The following is a 22,916-nucleotide window of genomic DNA, read 5'->3' as shown; positions in this document are numbered from 1 at the left end:
CATACTCCTAACACCACTTGGCGCTCATCTCCATTTCTCATCCTTTATGCTTCGCTTTTTGGTGCACCGAGGCTGCAGATACACAACTCTGATTCTCAGGTTAAATACTGTACTGGGCTTTTGTATCTTCAAATACATCACTGGAAGACATAGTATCAATTCTTATCTATTCTATAAGGTGGACCTGCACATTTCCTACCTCACCCTCCAGCCTACTTTTTACCTCCTCCACATGACCATTTACTGGCCCGTGGAGAGTAGAGGGAAGGCAAAGAAGCATCCAGCTATGTTCCTATAGCCATGGATGTGAACTACTGAAAGATGACATTTCGTACGTTAGCTATGTGATATAGACTTCAAGATTTCACTGATAAAAACTGGATACATGTGGCCAAGCAATAATTCGGTCAAAATGATAAAAGGTATGAACAAAGAAGTGCACGCAAGTGAGGAAAGACTGCAGCAGTTGGCTTTTCCTTGACTCCACAGGAAAGAGCAACATTCTGCTCCCTTCTACCTCTGTCCCTCCTAAGTTATTTGAGTTACTTTAAACTCTGAAGTCAGTCTGGAAGAGTGGAAGTAAGTTGAGGATAAAGAAGGAAAGCTGGAAGAGGTGAGAGAAATTGAGAACTTTTAAAAGCAACCAAAAAGATTGGGAAACAGAAGATTAATCAGGACAGTTCTTATCAAAAGTTATGAGGATGCACCAGTATCAAATTGTTTTATTCTAAATATCTTAATATCGTTTTTTAAACCTGAGTTCTGAGACCCAATCTTCCTCCGTGGGAAAAGGGCCTTTTACAATGGATTTATTTTTTGTTTCTTTTTAATGTTCATGCTTTTGCCTGCTTTTAATTGTATGGTTATTAGTTTAATTCAATTTTCAATTTCAATCAGTAGGGTTTGTCTATATGTTGACTTGCCATTCAAGCCCAATGGGTCTAAGCCATATGATTCCAGCCATGCAGTTGCATATTGCACATTCTTGGTTGGTGCATAAACTATTCACTAGTTCTTTCATTGTAATTACTACATCTTCCATGGAGATTGTAAAAGCAACTACTGTGCATGTTGGAACCATAAATAAGCACATTGATAGATGGAACATTAATTCCATAGTGTTTTGTATGATATGAATGTTAAAGCTGAATCTGTTTTAACTTGCCTTGTATACCAAACCAAGGAAAAGTTAGGATACAAATACATATAACAATAATATTATAAAAACCTCATTTTTCGGCTGTGTTGCCCACATCCCACTTGCTCCTCCACAGACTTATCACTGCTTCCTGAGGCAGCAGCATTATATTTCTTTTTCACCAATCCACCCTCCCCCCATCCCCTCTCCTGCAGCTTCTCAACAACAGGAATGAAATGACAGTCCCAAATTTAGCAAAATCTTCAACTCAAGCTGAGTTTTGAAACTATGGTCTCCAGTAGGGAAATTGCTCCTTATCATTATTCCACATCATAAACCTTCAAGACAAATTAAAGATGTAAAAAAGGAAAACATGGGTGTGAAGGGATGGGATTGACAGGGGCAAACCATCAGGTGATGGCAAGAATATGAAAAGAAAATAGCAGTGGAGGAGAGTTTCATTTGGTCTTTTAGAAAACCCACCTCATTTTCAGTTTTTGGATTAATATGAGGGTCAGGACACATTATCCTTGAAATGTGTTGTGCCCTTGGCATCAAAAGTTTTGATTTACATTTTATTGCTGCTATATGTTAAGTTTGTATCAGTGTTTGGTGTATTTTTATATTGGTGCTCCCCAGTTTTTATCTATCTATTGTATTGTATATATTAAGGAGCCCCCGGTGGAGTGGTGGGTTAAAGCCTTGTGACTTGAAAGTTGGGTTGCTGACCTGAAGGCTGCCAGGTTCGAATCCCACCCGGGAAGAGCGTGGATGAGCTCCCTCTATCAGCTCCAGCTCCATGCGGGGACATGAGAGAAGCCTCCCACAAGGATGGTAAAAACATCAAAAAACATCCGGGTGTCCCCTGGGCAACGTCCTTGCAGACGGCCAATTCTCTCACTCCAGAAGTGACTTGCAGTTTCTCAAGTTGCTCCTGGCACGAAAAAAATTGTATATATTTTATGTTCATATGTTTTGACTTTGTTGTCCCCCTCCTCGGGCCATCAGGAGAGGCAGGTAATAAACAAAATTTGTTGTTGATGTTGTTATTATTATTATTTTGTTTTACAGTGCCAGACCCTGAGAAATAGCCTCATCAGTAAGCCTTCCGTGCTAGTCACATAAGACTTCAGATAAGGATGGTCTAAAAGGAAGTGATCTAGAAGCTAATTACCTGTAGTTTTTTAAAAAGAGCTTTTCTTGGTCTCACATCAAACTCATTTATCTGAACCCTGGTGATGATATATACCTGTGTAAGTTCCTTCAAACATGTAGCAGTATATTTTATCCATTGTGCAGCAAAGACATTGAAGGGATGACTGCATAAGGAGTATTACAAGTGTACTATTACTGCTTAGACATAATTAGAGGAGCCATTGAATTAATGGGACTTGTCTATATATTGACTTATCATTCAAGCCCAAATGGGTCTAAGCTATATGATTTCAGCTATGCAGTTGCACATTGCAAATTCTTGGATAACTATTCACTAGTTCCTTCAGTGTACTTACTATATCCTCCATGGATATTGCAAAAGCAACTACTGTGCACATTGGAGCCATAAATAAGCATATTGATAGATGGAACATTAATTCCATATTTGTTAGCATACAACAAAAGAGTGATATACAACTGCCACATGAATGCAGATTTATACCACATAATCATGCTGTAGGATTTGACTGCCAGGTTTCTTATTGATTCAAGGAACACACTTCCAATGGGACTGCTATCACAGATCAATCCTAGAATATAAATCCTAACCAAAACTTTACTTCTTTGAAGCCATACTTGGGCATGTGATATAACAAACTTTTACAATTAAAGAAACATTTAAAACCCAGCAACATACCATATTCCTGTCTATGTGGTCAGAATGTGTTTGCAGTCAAGATGTACATGTGTGGCACCTATGGCTCTGAAAACATTAATTACAATCTCATGAGAGAGGCAAGGCAATGTTTAATTCTTTTGATTTGTTCTCACATTTTGCAATGTGCAAAATTCTGTCAAAGAGAATTACCAGTTATCTGCATCTTGGGCAGCCTAGTTGCTTAGACAGCCCTAGTCTACTTCTTTCTTTACCACTGGTCTATTCTACTAATCCAAGTTTTACTATTTACTATTAAGTCCTGACAATTAGCATATATAAAACATGAAAACATGCCTGACACAGTTAACAATGGACAGAAGATAGATAGATAGATTAGGCAGACAATGGCTGGGTGGATAGATAACATTAGCATGAATACTTGCACATTTTTCTCATCAATTGTTTTAATCAAACTTTAAGCAACATTGCTTTGGATAGTCCTCTGTCAATCAACGGTTATACTTTCTCTGAATCCCAATCTCTCTTAAAAGTGAGTATATATGTGCCTCCTTTGTGGAGCACTCAGGACAGTCTGAGTTACTCCAAGAAGATTAAATTCCTTAATTTTACATTATTTCCAGCTGCCTCAATAGAACAAAGTAGGCTTTACCTGTTGAATATGAGGCTTATGGGGAGTGAAGTGCTCTTGAGACATTAAGCAGCAGCCTTGCGCAGCCTCTGAGGTTTAAGCCGAGGAGAATTCTAAAGGGATTACCGCCGCATTTTACATAAAATGGGAAATAAAAACAAGACCTGAGCAATGCATGATCATAAACACATTCCTGCTGCGATCAAGAGCTCCCGTTCCCATTGCTTTTTCTAAGGCTGGAGCAGGAAGGGCTGTCAAAGGGCAACCGTACTTGTAAGGATTTAGTCTTGTCTAATTTGGAATGAAATGGGGGGCCGGGTACTTTGTATCTCTTCTATTATAACCCATTGCTCCAATCCCCAGTCTCGCCAGTTCATAGGTGAGAAACACGCATAATTACTTTCATGCCATTGCGAAGATCACACAGCTTCTGGAGCCTGTGGTGTAAAGACAGCCATTTATTGAAAAAGAGGGCATAAAGAGGGGTTTTTCCCCCCCAAAAAATCCCGCAACCTTCTTGAAATATATGGGTTAGTAAAAGAGTATTTAGAGGAGCCTAAACATATCTTAATTATCTATTATTATCTGTACCTGTTTTAATCTTCTTGCTAGCCACTTGGAGTCCCGGCCCTGTGAGAAAGGTGGGATAAAAGTCACATCAATGCATGATTGGTTCACTGCTTGTGTTTCATGTTTGTAGCCAGCCTTGTTCCCATCAAACTAGAGGCAGGCAGAGAAATGCTTAGATGTTGTGGACAGCAGGATTTGGATGTGGATTAGTGAGACTCAGACTCAATATATATTAATTGACAATTCTTAACATTAGGCAAAACCTCCCACAATTTTTCAGTCTAAGAATGGACAGATCTGTCAGCATCATATTATCAGGCCTTCAGATTTTTCTATTTCCTAGTTTTTCCCATTGAACATATGAGAAAAGTTGACAATTTCAGAATATTCTAATAATTAAAAAACAAATTGGACAAAATTCATTTTTATAGTACAGTAGAGTCTCACTTATCCAAGCTAAACGGGCCGGCAGAAGCTTGGATAAGCGAATATCTTGGATAATAAGGAGGGATTAAGGAAAAGCCTATTAAACATCAAATTAGGTTATGATTTTACAAATTAAGCACCAAAACATCATGTTAGACAACAAATTTGACAGAAAAAGGAGTTCAATATGCAGTAATGTTATGTTGTAATTACTGTATTTACGAATTTAGCACCAAAATATCACTATATATTGAAAACATTGACTACAAATTTGGCTTGGATAATCCAGAGGCTTGGATAAGCGAGGCTTGGATAAGTGAAACTCTACTGTAATTCGATTTGGGTGGTGCAGCTGGAGAAAAAAAATATAGGAGCCCTTCCTTAGCATTATTGAGAATGCACAAGGATCAACATTCAGGATATCAAGAACTGAGCAAAAAAAATTATGGACCCCAATGAGCATAGGAGCAGCTTAAAGAGCTGGCCATGTTTAGTCTGCAGAAGAGAAGGCTGAGAGGAGACATGATGAAGGCCATGGATCAATATGTGAGGGGAAGTCATGGGAAGGAGGGAGCAAGCTTGGTTTCTGGTGCCCTGGAGACTAGGACACAAAACAATAGCTTCAAACTACAGGAAAGGAGATTCCAGCTGAACATTAGGAAGAAATTCCTCACTGTGAGAGCTGTTCAGCAGTGGAACTCTCTGCCCCAGACTGCTCTTCTTTGGAACCTTTTCAGCAGAGGCTGGATGGCCATCTGTCAGGGGTGTTTTGAATGCAATTTTCCTGCTTCTTGGGAGAATGGGGTTGGACTAGATGGCCCACGAGGTCTCTTCCAACTCTATGATTCTATTTATTGGGATCTTCTTCCTTCACATTCATATTTTCTACATCTCATGTTCTTTCCACTGAATTTAGGCAGAAAATTCTGATTTTTGCCACGTTCATTTAAATAAGAAACCCAACCTAAGGGATTTTCAGCTGGTATAGTTATAAATTTTATGCAAAATGATGAAATGGGAAGAGGTTTCAGTTCTGGATACTCATTTGTCTTCATATAGTTTTACATCTTTCTTATTCTTCCGACTGATGTGGCTTATGCAATATAATATAGATAGCTATATAATCAGACAGAGAGATAGAGAGACAGATAGACACTGAGTCCCGTTTACAAGAAAAGGCATCATCCAAAGCTGCTAGACAATAATTAAAATTAAAATATATCTACAGCCAAACAGTAATTAAGACTAAAATATAAGCTCACTCAAACGAGGTGCCCGTAAACCCTAGCAAAAAACAGCATCTCAGCATCAAAACAGTCCCTAGGCTAAGGGCCAGGTCTGCCCCATAGGAGCCTGCTGGGACGGGAATGTCTCAGACTTTTCCCTATAATTTTGAATACTTTAACATGGGTGGGATTTCCACAAGTTGGGAGGGAGCCCCAGAACCCTGGCACCAGGGCTGAGAAGGTCCACGCTCGACTTTGTAGACTGTACATCACAATTAGGTGGGACCTGGAACAGAGCCTCACCTGAAGATCTTAATTAGCCAGGACATTCATGATACGGAGGAGGTTTTCCTTTACTTATCCTCAGCTGCAATCTTGGCAGAAATTACCTGTGCTTTGGGTATGTTGGAAATCCTTGCAATTGATAGAACATTGGGCACTGCCCCTCCTCCTAAATCAAGGTGCCATTTCCCGTACCAACTTCAGATATAGAGGCATCCTCAAAACTTGTAATTTTGCAATGTAGAGATTGTTGCCCAGGAAGCCTTATCAGTCAGCAGAGTGATGCAGTAAATTTTGAGTAGCAAACGCTTACTTATTTACTTTGTTATTATAATTTTATTGCTACTGATAAGAAGTGCTTGCCTAAGTCAGGTGCCAAAATGTTGTAAAAATGTGAACAAATTTTAATACTGGTGGCGTTGGGAGGGGATTGATTTTGTCATTTCAGAGTTGTAGTTCACCTACAATCAAAGAGCATTCTGAACTCCACCAACAATGGAATTGAACCAAGCTTGGCACACAGAACTCCCATGACCAACAGAAAATACTGGAAAGGTTTGGTGGGCATTGAACTTGAGTTTTGAAATTGTAGTTCACCTACATCCAGAGAGCACTGTGGACTCAAACAATTATGGATGTGGACCTAATTTGGCACAAATACTCAATATGTCCAAATTTGATCACTGGTGGAGATTGGGGAAAATAGGCCTTGACATTTTGGAATTGTAGTTGCTGGGATTTATAGTTCACCTGCAATCAAAGATCTCCTTGAACCCCACCAACGATAGAATTGGGCCAAATTTCCCACACAGAACTCCCATGGCCAACAGAAAATACTGGAAGGATTTGGGTTCCTAAGACCATCAGAAATATGTGTTTTATAATTGTCTTTGGCGACCCCTCTGAAACCCCCCTTGCAACCCCCCCCCCAGGGGTCCCGACCCCCAGGTTGAGAAATGTTGTCTTATAGATAAGACATTTTTACCCACAACTAAGCTTAGGAAATAATGCCATATCCAGTTGACTTTCAAGACTACCAACACCGACCCATCTATGATAGGGACTCTGTTTCTGAATGTTGCTCTGGAGATTGCTCATAGAAGCAGGTGGAAATGTTAGCTGCTTCCTGACTGATAGAAGAACAGACCACTGTTGCTTACGGTGGCTGCTGCACCGTTAAATGAGGATTGATGATAGTGATGATGGTGATGCCGATGACAGCAATAATAACAACAGCAACAACGCCCAATGGGAAGAGTTTCTCTTCAGTTTGGTTTTGATGGGAATAGACTAAACTTTGCTAATTTCTTCAACAGAAAGAACTTGAAATCCATTTCAGCAGTAATGGAAACAGAGGGCTTTGTCCATCCCGACTCTTGTTATGTACTCCTTGTTTCTGTTGGCCAAATTACTCACAGGCCAAAGGAGGGGCAGGGTGTGGGAATAGTTTACAGAAGAAATGTTAACAGAGCTGAGAAAAAGGAACACAGCCAAGGAAGCAGAAAAGCCTAGAAATGAATGTCTGGAGCAGGTGTGGTCCAGAAGAATGAAGACAACAGAAGAAGGCCAGGGAAAAGGCTAGAGGTGAATGACATCCTGGGAGAGAGAAGAAGAATGGGCCATAGAGCTGCAGAGATATGGAAACCATCCAAAAATCTAAATTATAATTTACAATAACAGCTTCGGTTCTGTTTTGGGTGAAGGACAGAGCTTGGAAAACCTGTCTTTTTGAGACTTGATTTCCCCGAATCCTTGACTAATCATGCTGGCTGGGGAATTTCAGCAGTTGTAGCTCCCTAAAATAGACCTTTTCCAAGTCCTGAAAGGGAAGCAAAGGGCAAAGCTCTGAAAGGGGGACAAAATATGAAAGGTAAATATCTTTTCTCCATTTGGATGAGCTAATTACAATAATCTTTTTGCGGTTTAAAAAAAAGAACCTGGAATGGTGGAAAGGTCTCCTTGAGGAGGAATGTTTTTGAAAGATTCAGTCTCATATCGAGCCTGAGAGAATATGCTTCCCATCGCTAAGCAGCACGGCTATTAAAACTCGACAAATATTGACAAGGAGAAGTATCACAGGGAGATTTTCCATTACACGGCCCGGGAATAGGAATCTGTGTTCCAGTCTCTTCTGTTCTATTGTAAATGGCCTGAATGGGAGAGATCACAAAGCAAGAAGAATTTGGTCGTTTCTTTCAAATATAAAATATGGCAAATGAATTCTGATCAATCTATTGGCATTGTAAATCACAGAAAACTATTGTTTTCCCTTCCCTATGTTTACTTTGCCCTCTCGCCATTGACGATAACACAGATCAGCTTGTATTATAGCGGCTCAGCAAGACCTCTTTTCACACAATTTTCTTTTTCACCAGCTTGCATTGTTTGGCAATGGAGAAAATTCTGCCATTATACTGGAAACCCTGAGACTGTGCTAATACTCATTAGGTCGTCTTTACTAACATAGTTGGTGAAAGAAGGAAAATAAAAATGTTATTCACTGTCAGACTGTTCCTATGCCTATAACATAATTTTCCATCTTCTCCAAATCCTATTGCATCACGTCTAAATCAGAAGTGCCGTCTCCAGTTCCATGCCAGGAAGAGCATATTGAGATAATGTGCCAAGTAAAATAGTTATCACTTTGTGTTATGTAATATACATGCAATCAACATTGTATTATTTCATAAAGAGCTTTTGCGCTGTTCTCCTTCCCGGTGAAAACAATAGGGCATATTTTGTACTGATTTCCCATATATCTGGGAGACATTTCACCAAATTTATCACAGAGGACTTGAAATTGACTTTAAGTCAATACCAAAGAGGAATGAGGAACTATCTGAATACTTTCATTTCTCTTCACTACCTGAACTACCCATAATGTTTTGGGAGAGATTCAATGCTTAAGTCCTCCTCAAGCATCCTAGATATATTAATGAGTGGATTATGTAGAAGAAGTCTCATACCACTGTTGTTGGTGATGGTGGGGCCAGTGGAGTTTGAAAAAGTAAGGAGAAAGCACAGACCTGGATCAGTTAAAGTCGCTGGTAGATACCAGAGGTGTGTGCAAAATTTTTTCCTTCGTTTCCTTCGTGCTATCGTTTTGTTTCAACCATTTGTCTACACCAAACGAATGACAACATTTTTGTAGGAAACGAGAGGCAACAAAAAAATAAAAGTGCTTGCTTTCGTTTCCTTTCATTTCGGCCCCGTAACAATAAGCAGGTACTGACAGAGGGCTGCTTTCCCATTATAGCTGATGTGTACCAATGGGTGCTAATAATAATATTAATATAAATAATGATAGTTACTCTGGTACCCTGAGCTGAGTCTGAGTCCGGGAGAGCAGTGCCTCCTAATTACATCTGATGTGGATCATTGGGTCTTGATGATAATATTTATATTAATATTAAGAACAGCAGTTATTCTGGCACCGTAAGCTGAGTCTGGGTCCAGGAGAGAGCCTCAGAAGCCCTTCCATTGCAGTTAATGGTCCAAATATTTTAGGTTTTTTCATAAACCAGACGAAAATTCATGTCGTATAGGCAGCCCATTTTGGTCAGAGGGACACAAATATGAAAATGAGATGACACGAATGAAACTACACAAATCGAACAATAATTCTATACGAATGCACACCTCTAGTAGATACATGTCTCTCTTTACCCATTTGCTGTGCAAAGCTCACTCAGAAAAGAAAATTTAAAATCAGGTCTCCTTGAGATCCTATAAGATGCCAGCGCTGAAGCTGTGGCTATCTACATACAAAACCTCTAATAGCAGCGATAATTAAGTCAGCTTCTCGAAAGCCAGAGAAGTTTTGAAAATTTCACATTCCTGGGGAATTTGGGGTGTTAGAGCCCCCAAAGTAACCCTCCCAAACCAATTTCTTCATAAGCTGTTTCTAGTGGAACTTCATGGTATTACTTTAAAAAGCCATCCCAACATGACATGATCTGAAGATTAGATAAGCTGGTTGAGGGCAGTGTTTGTTTTGTTGTAGAGAGATATAGCTGCAGACTATAATATTTTAAAGAGAGATGAAAGGCATTTTTGCCATTTTTAATGACTGACTGACTATTGTTGCTTTATGGAAAGTATTTGAGCATTGACACAGGCTTTAAACACAAAAAACAAAAGTGAATGTTTAATAGCTAACTTATTACAAAGCAAGAATCCTCTAAAGTCTATTTCCCATCACTCTGTGCGAGGAGTTCCTTTTTTCCAATGAAAAAAGAACATATTACAAATACAAAGACATGATGGAGAACAAAACAGAGCTTTTCAAAGTTGAAGACGGCTCCACTGAGGCTGCTGAGCATTCAAGAAGGAACTCAAAGAGGGTAAAATTGAGGAATGCCAACAATTTCCACAGATAGAGATGGATGAAATCATTGGTGGTTCCTGAGAAATTGCTCAGTGGAAGGGAATTTATGTATGTTCCTTTCTTGTTGTATTTAAACCCAAAAAGCAAAGGTGCGTTTGGTCCAAGTAACAGGGGATTGAGAGCCATGGTGGTGTAGGTGTTTTAGAGTTTCACTACAACTTTGGAAAACATGGGGTTCAAAGCACCACTCCAGCATGGAAAGCTATGGGGTGACCTTGGGCAAGTCAGGCTCTCTTAGCCTTAAAGAAGGCCATGGCAAACCTCCTCTGAACAATCTTGCTAAGAAAACCCCATGATAGATTTGCTTTGGGGTCTCTACACACTGGGAATTGTTTAAAGGCAGGCACACATCAACCACAACAGCATCAAAAGCAACTACTACTCCAATGGTAGGGGGTTCCTGAATAGGAGATAAGAGATATTTATTACAGCTGATAAAGCTGGAAAATCTTTGGCACAGCCCTACTCTTCACAGTTTGCACTGAGGGGGTGTTATGAATGCGATTTCCTGCTTGGCAGGGGGTTGGACTGGATGGCCCATGAGGTCTCTTCCAACTCTACTATTCTATGATTCTATGATTCTATGATTTCAGCTACTGCAAGAACCATAGGTTCAGTGCCCAGAGTGTCAAGCTCCCAAAGGATTAAATGAGACAGACACAGACAGGTTGAAGGCAAACTCTGAGACTTTTATTTCGCCTTGGCCAAAGTGGATGTCAACAGAGCCTGTGCTCCAGAGACTGACATAAGTGCAATTATGAACATACCAGTTTGTTTATAGTTTATAACTATTCAAAATAAAGGCACTCAGGATAGGTCAATCTTCTGTTCATCATCACCAATGATTGACTTCAGTTATGGCGGGAAATTTAATAAACTGTCATTGGCATATTTGAAGGCCTGAGTCTGTTAACTGATCTGCCCAGGAGATGGGTACATGCAGAAAGGAATGCTGTGGGGCAAGAGATAATGGGTTGAAATCTGTTTTGATATTTCTACTCCAGTCAGTACAATGAGGCCAATCAGGTAAACAAAAGGGTGGTCAGGGTGTTGGTGAATTCAATAGAGACCACAAGGAGGGGACCGATTTAGCAAAAGAGGTGAGGAAACGTTCCCAGGAATAAAATCAGATCATATCAGGAAAAACCTTGTGGCTCTTCCTAAAGCCCATTAGGTATTTTGTCTTCTCGGGGTACTGTGAAGGGATTATGTTAAGTAATGTGTGGCTATCCCTGAGGCCTGAGGTGTGTATAGGGCTTGTGCAACATTCTAGGGGAGTTCAATGAAGGGTGGTTTGAAACTAGAGCAAAGTTCAAAGTGGACTCCCTATTAGTCCCTATGGAAATGTGGACTTTGGAGTTCATCCTTTTTGAGTCTGGTTTTCAATAGTATATCTATCAAACCGCCCTGAGTCCCTTCAGGGAGAGAGGGTGGACTAGAAATAAAGTTTTATTAATATTACATGGCCACAAATTGCTGAAGACCCACTTTGATCCTTTAGGACAAGGATTTTAAGGCCCAGTAAATACGATTATATGGTTAGTAAACAATGTGCAAGATCTTGATATTATACTGAAGTATAATTAATTACTTTAAATCCTGATTTGAACGCCAGGCCTTGACAAAGCAATATACAGGCATGGGGGGGGGGGAGCGTTGAAAGATATATGTCTTACACCATATAATAGTCACATTCAGAAGCATATGAATTATTTTGTGAAGTTACCCTGCAGCTCACACATTACAATCTCAAATCAAGGGAACATCAAAAGTCTTGAAAGATCATCTAACTTCTTTTACAAAGAAGGCATGAATTAGTAGCAGGGAATTGTATAGTTTTGGACCAACCACCAAGAATGGCTCCTCTCTTCTACATGCCAGATTGGCTGGTGACTCAAGTTGCAGATCCAATATGTCTTTAGTCTTGGTTTCAGGGTAAAGACGAGCTACTGACTTGTACCAAAAGCTTATTAGCTATAGCTATAGCTAGCATTGTAAAGTTATGTTTTCAGACCTCCATCAGTATCCAGACTGCTCCAGTATGGATTGCAGTTGGCAATTCAACAGACAATAAGAAATCTAGAAAGACTTGTAGCCTGTTTGCATAGTCCTCGAGGAAAACTTCGGTGTAAATAAGCATTAGTTTTCCTCCATTATCCAGACCTGTCAATTTCCCAAACCACATTAACTCAATCTGTCTTAGATCCTCTTTAACCTTCTATTGTTGAAGCCATGAGAATATGAGAATGAGAGTATTCGACATGAGAATATGGATTACTGTTGAAATTGAAAGCCATTCTGCATCTTATGAAAAATGTTCTGAGATTTATTGAGGGTGGAAGTGTTCATGAACAAACAACATAGCTAAAAGGCCAAGCCTTGATTTTGAATTATTTTGCATCCAACTTCTACAAACAATTAAGGCATTCCAGTGGCATAATTAGCTTTCTTGCAAGGAAGAAAGTACTGAATCATAAACTATCCAGGGGAAAGCTCTTTATTTTGAGATGTACATGTTGGCAATTGATGACTGCAAAGCAAACAGATATAAGGGCCCGGTTGACTTGCTTAGACCATCAGGACCCCTTCATTACTTTCAAAGTCCTTTCTCAAAAGATGAGGAAATGATTTACTAGCATTTCCCTAAATGAAAATTGCATAGATAATGCTACAAATCTTGAATGGCAGGGAGTGGTTTTTGCCAGATCTTAATGCCAGGCGCCATCCATCTGACTCATTTTACTGCCCACCAAAACAAAAGCTTTTGGCCAGACCTTCCCAGCAATAATTAATTAATGGCTGCACAACAGAAGCCGTCATTGGAAAGCCTTACAGGACTTAAGTCACCCTCTTCCCTTTCCACACTACTGATGCAGAAGGCTGCTTATGGCATAAAGAGTGCCCTAAATGTCCCTTGCTACAACAAGCTCAGGATGGAGCCATCTTCTGAGTCACTAATGACAGCCACCTCCACCAGACATGATTCAGCATTGCAGAAAAGAACAGTGCATTCTTAGCTATAAGACAAGCCAAACAATTTAAAAGCAAAATCAAATTGCAAAAGTGAAAACCAGGAGAAGCTGAAGAAGTGGAGGCCTCATTGCAATGGAAGATGCCATTGAGCCCACTCTCCTTCAGAAAGGTGCAACAAGCACGTTAAATTCCTTGCAATTTCCTTTGGTCTTCACCCAAAAGTACTTGGGGAAAATAAAATGCTGTAATCTTTATGGCATTGAGACTCCCATTAAAGTCTTGGTGAATTCTATTTTCCAGTCTTGAAGTGGTCTGACTGGTTAAGAATCTGTTCTAACTTTAGTTCTGGACACTTTGTTGCCATATTTATGACTCACATCTTCCACCAAGACCTGCTCAAAGCAATGAACAACATACAAGAACCAAGAATGTTCCCACAGCCCTCAAGACATCACATTGCATTCCTGGAAAGAATGTGGAGTAGGGCATCTCCATGATACTTTAGTACCTGGGATATTCCGCCAATCCTTCATGGATTCCTTACATAAAAGTTGGCATACTACAGCATAGGTCAAGAGCATCTTCAATCCATGTGCATATAAAACATTTTTGGAATGTTTCCGTGCCTTTTCTGCTTCTATAATGACAATAACAGATGGATTTCCAATAAGGCATAAGCAGTTGACAACATGTTGTGGTAACTTGAAAGCTTGAAAAAGAGATGTTGGAGGCATTGCAGTTTATTTGGATGATAATACTAACTTTCTCCCTGAAACGCAGTCAGATGTAGCCTGCCAAGCTGTATCCATTGCACTCCAAGATAGACTGGACCTATGATGCTTCCATAAAGTTGCATATGTCCCATACTCCATCCATACTGTTGTTATAAAACGTGACCAGATAAGTGGTTTTTGCTTCTCTATGACATTCTCTGTGTGAATTAATAACATGAGGGCAGATAGGTCTCCAAGTCACACAATCTACTTAAGCGTCTGTTAGAACAGTCAGTCATTCTGGGATAATGACCTCAAAACTTTTAGCATTTTCTGGTGGATTCATTTGAAATAAACTGAAAGATGACTATCAAAACATGGAGAAATCAAGGACTCTTGATCTATCTATTCTCATCTTTAGATAAATGTTTATTATATGGTGGTCATTTCTGATTGGTGAGATTTGCATGATAAAACATAGTGACTATGAGTGTTCAAAGGTAACAATCAAAACGATGTGGCTAAAACATCCTAGAACTTCTTTTTAATGTTAATAGGTGGCATTCTTTGTCCAATTTATACTGGTGTTTGTATTTTGATAGTTGCTGTGGAAAGAGGTATTCACTACCTCCCTTGTGCAATGGCCTCCAAACCATTCAATCCAACTGTCTCTTCGAACAACTATTTAAAGTCTGGATGAAGATGCGAGAGAGCCACACAGCATCCAGCTATGTTCCTGTAGCCAGATATACAATTTTTGTTGTTCCCAGCTAAACAAAGGAACAAGATTTGAACATATAAAATAATAGTTGAACTTCTACCTGTAACACAGGGATCAAATCCCCACTGGTTTGTGAAGTGGAGGGAGGATTACCTATCAGTTTTAAACATGCATGTGCCAGCTTGTTTGCTGAGATTAGGCACATGGGCCTGCAGATCCAGCATTCAAGTGTGAGCTTGGGGCTAAAGCATGCTTTCATTTGCTTCACACACAAAGACTGATGACAAGGTCAGCAGCTGAACTTACACAAAACAGCTCGTATTAAACAAATAGTACATTTTACCTTTCCCTGTTTTCCCTCAGTGGAAACATGATAAGAACAGGTAAAATTAGCTCTCAGGGTTTTGGATCAACCTGCACTTCTTCAGAGCATGTTCTCTGCCTGGAGTGCTGATGCAAATTTGCATCATTTCAGCATTGCCCAAAGAAAAGTGGGATCGTTTGTAAGTATGCTCCACCAGTAAGAACTGACAAGTTTTAGGAAAAGACAACTTGCTCAGGGTGGGATGTTCCTTTCCAACGTAGAGAGTATTGGGTTCGTTGTGGGGTGTGTTCTCAGTACAAAGTCTAAAACATGCTCAGAAACCTAAATATGCTGAGAGTAAAGCAACAGTCTGAAGAACCAAGACTTTGATCCATCAAGTCGGCCACTCCTGTCATCTCCAAGAGAAACTGCCTGCTCAAACCCAATTAATATTTGGCTGTATCTCATAGCTAGAAAGACAATGCATGATCCAGATTCCACAGATTGGGACGTGTTCTGTGTACATAGTACTTGTATGTCGGGGCCGGGCTGTGGCGCAGCTGTTGAGCAGCTGCCTTAAATCACTCTGACCATGAGGTCATGAGTTCGAGGCCAGCCCGTGGCGGGGTGAGCACCCGTCAATTAAAAATAAAAAAAAAATAGCCCCTGCTCGTTGCTGACCTAGCAACCCGAAAGATAGTTGCATCTATCAAGTAGGAGATAAGGTACCACTTATAAAGTGGGAGGCAAGATTAACTAATTTACGACCTGAAATGAGGAAGTGCCGTCAGTGTGGATGATGAAGCAGCTGCTCCCCCCTGTGGCCAGAATCGAACATCCCCTCAGAAGAACGTTAACTTGCCTCTGCGTGTGTCTCTCAGTCTCTGTTTGATGTGTTTATGGGCATTGAATGTTTGCCCTATGTGTGTTATAATGTGATCCGCCCTGAGTCCCCTTCGGGGTGAGAAGGGCGGAATATAAATACTGTAAATAAATAAAAAAATAAATGCAAAATAGACAACTGCTTCCAAATACAGAATATATTTATGTTGCCCAGAGGCGGGGCAATTGTCCCCTTCAAAACAGGTACATTGATACAATTTCTTCCCATGTTCAAAAGGCAGCAGATGTTTCATGGCACAGCAGGAATTCGACTCCAGATCAGATCTGCACAACCAGTGGTCCTTCAGGTGCTTGGGCCTCCAACTCCAACTTCTTCAATGATCAGAGTTTCTGTCAGCTGGAGTCCAAACACATGGAGGGGCTCAAGTTGTGCCTGTTCTAGATCTTGAAAATCCCTGTCCAGTATCATAAATAATACACTCCTTTACAGTGTTATAACCATGTGTCCTAAATATCCTTTCCATTCCTATTTTCAAGACAATTGTTCCACCATTCCAAATATTTTGTGTACTAGAGTTGAAAATAATTTGTTATTTGAAAATAACCATTTGAAAATAACTGGTTTAACCATCCAGAGTTATAGGCTCTGTAGAGGAACCGTTTGGAAAAGTACCTTTTTGGAGACTAAAGATCCCAGAATTTGCCTCCAACATGGCCACTAGCTTTCTGGCAGGCTGGGGAATTTGGAGAGCTGTGGTCCAAACTGTTCTTTTCCCAAAGTCTGGATTTAGAACCTCTGATTTCTAGCAGACTGAAGTATCCAGAGACTTGTGTTGGGTTGTGGTCACTGAAAGAGTAGCAGGCCACTGAGGAACTCCAGCCTGCAATGAGATCCACCAGTCAGAACCAGCCAAGGAGAGAGTCCACCCTTTGTTCTAGAGGTACATTGGATGTCCTGAGATGTCTTCATCTTCCCTCTGTCATTACTCTTTGGTATGATATTACTTGTTTGTGCACGTAGTCACAATACTTAAGGAGGGTAATGCCCCAAGTACCATTGCATTTTCACACCTTACATAAGAGCAGAGATTTCAAAGAGTGGGGGAAGGGTAAAGTTTAAGGTCACCTAATGCACTGGGCTCCTTTTCAACAATTCCCTCAGCCATCTGGAGAAGAAAAATAATTGAATCTGAAAAGAATATTGCATGTGTGGAAAAGCTAGGAATGCCCCTTCAACTGTATCTTTGAACTATAGCTTCTGCGCCCTTGGGCGACTCACTCACACAACAAGTTGTTCTATCTCCCTTGGCTATAACAGTAACTTTGGCTGTAGCAGTAACATGTACAGCCTTTGGCAATTCACTTACTCAGGGAATGGGAGGAAAAAATACCGGGTATAAAACAAAACTCTCTTCAATCCATTCACCATGGTAGATTTCTCTTGTTTCATTGCTTTTCTTGTCATTTCTAGAAAGCAAGTTCAGCATGCCCAGGGCTAAATAGGTAAGCCATTGGGGGCCTAGGTATTGTGTGGATATTTGGGTCTATGCAAATATACAGGATAACTACTGAATTGGGTAAATAATTAGATGTGCAACATACAGCACAGATTTCCTCTTTTGGAAGGGAAGGCATCATTATTAAAGTGATATTTTCCCTGCTATTATGAATCATATTATTTTAAGCACAAAGTGGGAACAAATTTCAAGATTGAAAGATTTTATACAGTTAAAGACCTCAGATTGTGGTGTACCGGTTTGAGCATTGGACTAAGAAAGGGGTTCATCTCTCCGTTCAGCCAAGTAAACTCACTGAGTGATCTTGAGCAAGTCACGTTCTTTAAGCCTCAAAGGAAGGCAAAGGCAGCCTTCTCTGAACAAATCTTGCCAGGAAAACCCTGTGATAAGTTCACCTTATATATTATTGTCTTTTTAAAAAAGGAAACTGCTAAGTTCTTTGCTGATATCAAAATGAAAAAAAAATCATCCATCACATTTTACAAAAGCAAAACTTAAACTACTCCCAGGATAGAGAATAATTGTTCAAGAAGAGGAGCTTCTCAGGAAATCGTTTGCACAAAGAACAGGATGGTGTTTGTTTGTTTGTTTGTTTGTTTGTTGACATTCTGTTCCTTTTTCACCAAGCATAAACACTGCCAGCCACAGACAATTATTTTACTAAAAAATAAAATTTATCAGAGACCTCTGAGTCATCTTATATTTATCAGTTCTGCTCATGTTTTTCAGACTCAGGGCTATGACTTCCATGATTGCGTTTATCCATTTGTATTATCTTCAACCTTACCAACCATTATTGTATTTTCTAGTAAGCCATATCTTCTCATGATATGGCCAAAGTATTGACAGCCTCAGTTTAATCATCTTGGCTTCTAGGCAGAGTTCAGTCTTGGTTTGCTGCATGAACCATTGATTTGTCTTTTTAGCAGTCCTTGGCACCTGTAGAATTCTTCTCCAGCATCACATTTCAAATGAAGTCGATCTTTATTTTATTTATTTTATTTTATTTTATTTATTACAATATTTATATCCCGCCCGTCTCACCCAATAGGGGACTCAGGGTGGCTTACAATAAAGCACATATATAAATTGTACAATAAATCAATCAAAAAGTTATTAAATTACATCAGACATTCATAAAAACACTTATAAAATACAGATGGGCATGCTCGAATCTAAAAGACTGGGTCTGTCAATTGAGTTCCAGCGTACATAATAGTAATTAGTGCTGCTAATTGTTATTCGAAAGCCTGACCCCACAACCAAGTTTTGACTTTCCTATGGAAAGATAGGAGGGAGGGAGCCTGCCTGACTTTACTGGGGAGATCTTTGTTTATTGTCCAGTTTTCACAACCATGCATAGACATTTCACAACCAGTCAGAACCAGCCAAGGAGAGATTCCACCCTTTGTTCTAGAGGTGCATCGGATGTCCTGAGATGTCTTCATCTTCCCTCTGTCATTACTCTTTGGTATGATATTACTTGTTTGTGCACGTATTCACAATACTTAAGGAGGGTAATGCCCCAAGTACCATTGCATTTTCACACCTTACATAAGAGCAGAGATTTCAAAGAGTGGGGGAAGGGTAAAGTTTAAGGTCACCTAATGCACTGGGCTCCTTTTCAACAATTCCCTCAGCCATCTGGAGAAGAAAAATAATTGAATCTGAAAAGAATATTGCATGTGTGGAAAAGCTAGGAATGCCCCTTCAACTGTATCTTTGTATACTTTGTATATACTTCACAGGGACCGATTTGTGCTTTCTGAATGGCTTACCATGCCCCAGCTCACTGTTTTCCAAGCCCTGGCAGGTTCTGGTGACATGAGGAAGGACAGGGAACATTCAAATCTGATGTAGAGACACCACCAAAGAACCCATTGGTCCAACCATTCTTACTTTATTGTGAATGTCAGAGAAGAGTAGGAGACAGGCAAGAAATCCTGTTCTACCCTTGATCTTCTTAATGCAGTTCACAAGAGATCTTGTCTCATTCTTGGTCAATGAGATTGAACATGCCTGCACTTGTCTGGGAAGGTAGATGACTCGTAGGTTTCCAAGACCCAAGACTCAGATTGTTTTTGATCTACAGAAATTGTTACAAGGAAATCCCAACCTATGAAATCCATAGAGCTATCAATGGGTGAATCCTACTCTATAGCAAAAGGAAGATTTATATTTTGTAGTAGAAATTTAGAAGGAACTGGGCAAGATCACCAGTATTTCCAAATCCAAGAGCTAGCACTGCAAAGAGCTGTAATCTGGACAAATGAATTTTAGGAAACAAATGTACATCAGGCCAGATCATTGGTCCATGGAGGTCTGTACTGGCTGCCCATTGGCTCTTGGATCACCACAAAGACCTTCTTTTCAAATCTACTGTATATCCAAATCTGGATATGGCATTGAATTATTCCCCATGCCCCAATACTGCATCTGGTGAAGCTGTGATATCTTCCCTTCTACCAATCTGACTGGAATCAGAACCTGGAAAAGTTACTTTTGTAAGCTACAACTTCCAGAATCCCTCAGTAAATGTGGCCAATGGACCAAGACATCATGTGATGAAACAATAAAAACATCATGAAAACAAGATACTCTGCATTAATTCCTTGCTTTCCAATGACTCTGCACACTGAACTGAAGGGCTCAGTTTTGGGAGTTTCACATCCGCCATGTGTTAATCATTCCAAAATAATAACTATGGTATATTTTGAATTGCCTTCATGAGCACTACTTCTGACAGGACTCTATATGGTGCATAACTAGTGAAAGAGATGGGAAAAAACACCAAATAATGTGATTTAAATCACTTCATTTTCACAAAACCTATGAAATGCATCAGGATCCTTAAATGCTCTATTTGCCATCTATAAAATATGATTCCTGCTGTCCCCTTGACATACTTTTGGAAACCATAGGTTATGATTTCCCCAAGACCCAGAAATATCCATCTCCATGACATTAGTGCTTCTGGCTTCACTAGCTTGGCACAGTCAGTACTCTATCAATCAGTTATTTCAATTGATGAACATCTTTTTGATCAATTAAGAAGCTGCCCCCAATTTAGGGAGAAACAAGTTCAATTTTGTCACAAAAAGCCAACTTTTTTGTCCCAACTACTAACAAAATCCAGCTGACACCAGCTTTGAAGATGATTATCTCCTAAGTAAGGAATCCAGGGATTTAAAGGGTTACTTTTTTTACTAGACTATATGTCCAAATTAACCCAAACTCTGATAACTCTTCTGAAATGAAAATGGGAGGATTTCTTCAGGAGCTCATTACTACTCAGTGAAAATGTTTCCAAATTTTAATCAATAAATTAATACATTACGATGGTTATTGTTAATGACTATGAATCAGTTGATGCTTCCAATTTCTGCACTGTTTTCCATACTAAACACTTTTTGACAGTAATAGTTGTTAGCCTAGTCTTGCAAATGAGTCCAAAAAAATCTGAAATTTGCTGTCCTGCATTTTTTCCCTTTCTTAATTCCCTGCGAAAAGCACAATGCTGCAATGGACAGGAAGCACCTTTCTTGCGTGATAATGTTGATTGGCAAAATGGCAAACTCAGGTTTCCAATTGCTTAGCAGTTCAATTAAAAGTCAGGGGAAATACTTGTCCTCTTCTGAAGGGACTGGTAGAGAGATGGCAAGTGGAAAGGGCAGGGAGATATTTTCTTCTGCAGCCGGCAGATGCAAGAGCAAACCACATCAAGTGGTAATGGAATGACAAAAAGTCCTGCATACTCTCTTCTGTTAGCCATTTATTCGCAGACAGGAAGCCTGGTGGGGTCATGCAACTCCCCAAGTCTGTCTTTGTGGCCCCTGAATGCCTCCAGAAATTGACTTAGAGATTCTGCCCAAAAAAATCCTGCAAAGAAAGAGAAGGCTAATTAGGAATAGTCTATATCTTGCCAGTACAACCCAGTTGTTTCACATTCCAAACTTATTTGGTTTTTACAAATAGACTCACTACTTCATCACATTTACTAAATTCCACTGAGTCCTACACTTAAAATGTGGTGACCCACTGCCTTAGTTGGTCTATTCCATTTGCCTGTACAGAGCTCTTTTGCTAGATTACTCCTTTTTCTGCAGTACAGCTACAGAGATTAGAGGCTTGGGCATTTTCTGGTAATCCTCGGCCCAAGCAATCCAAAACAGGCATCCTTAGCACCTGCGTTCAGCCCGTATTCATATATCAGCAGTCCCAGAGACAACAGAAGTTTTTGACCAGCTTAAGCTTCACAAGGAAGAAGATTGAGACAACTTATGAGCATCAGCTTGTAAACCATCACTTTGTATCAGAGGCAGAAGACTTTCAAGGACACCAGATAAATGAATGCCACCAACAAAATCTCCTTTTGTAAGCTATCTTATAATTATCCAGGAGGAGTTAATCCTTTATTCATCTTTATTCATCTTGTTTTCAGTACACTCATTCTGGTTATTTTCTCACCTTGCCTAAAGTGCCTCTGTATGTTAATGGTCTTGATTTTAACAGAAAGTATGCAGATAGCCCCCGAGTAAAGCCAGACACTATAGTTTTTCCCAAAGGCTCAGGCATGCCCTCACATAAACCAAATGAAATTCTCAACCATTTGCACTGGCCAAACTTAATAAATATAGCAATTGTCATTATGGATGAAACATGTTGTGTCTGTTTATCCTTCTGCTATTAAATATGAAGTCACAGAAGTGACTTGAGAACATACTGCAAGTCGCTTCTGGTGTGAGAGAATTGGCCGTCCACAGAGACATTGACCAGGAGACGTCTGGATGTGTTGCTGGGAGGCTTCTCTCATATCCTTGCAAGCTAGAACTGACAGACAGGAGCTCACCCCATCCTGTGGATTCGAACTGGCAACCTTCAGGTCAGCAACGTAGCCTTCAGGTCAGCAGTTCAGCTGGCACAAGGGTTTAACCAATTGCGCCACTGCGGCTCCCTAATAAAGGAGGTGACAATCCAAAATACAATAGAGTCTCACTTATCCAACATTAATGGGCCGGCAGAACGTTGGATAAGTGAATATGTTGGATAATAAGGAGGGATTAAGGAAAAGCCTATTAAACATCAAATTAGGTTATGATTTTACAAATTAAGCACCAAAACATCATGTTATACAACAAATTTGACAAAAAACGTAGTTGAATACGCAGTAATGCTATGTAGTAATTACTGTATTTACAAATTTAGCACCAAAATATCACAACATTGACTACAGAAACATTGACAACTAAAAAGCCGACTGTGTTGGATAATCCAGAATGTTGGATAAGCGGATGTTGGATAAGTGGGACTCTACTGTAGATTCAAAACTAGTGTTTGAGGAGCTAAACTTTGCT

General features: G+C 39.9%; 1 long non-coding RNA gene across 2 annotated transcripts in view; it reads right to left on the bottom strand.

The window, feature by feature from the left end:
• Positions 1 to 18,545: 18,545 nt before the first annotated feature.
• The window catches only part of LOC134292484 (uncharacterized), a 119,862-nt gene continuing 115,491 nt past the window's right edge, over positions 18,546 to 22,916 (bottom strand). For both annotated transcript variants that reach the window (XR_009999723.1, XR_009999722.1), the window contains one exon: positions 18,546 to 21,441. This is a non-coding gene — a long non-coding RNA (uncharacterized LOC134292484). The remainder of the gene's footprint in view (positions 21,442 to 22,916) is intronic.

The sequence above is a fragment of the Anolis carolinensis genome, chromosome 6, assembly GCF_035594765.1.
Source record: "Anolis carolinensis isolate JA03-04 chromosome 6, rAnoCar3.1.pri, whole genome shotgun sequence".
In the NCBI taxonomy this organism is placed as follows: Eukaryota; Metazoa; Chordata; class Lepidosauria; order Squamata; family Dactyloidae; genus Anolis; species Anolis carolinensis.
Note: the sequence above shows the minus strand (reverse complement) of the source record. Positions and strands in the feature narration are given on the sequence as shown.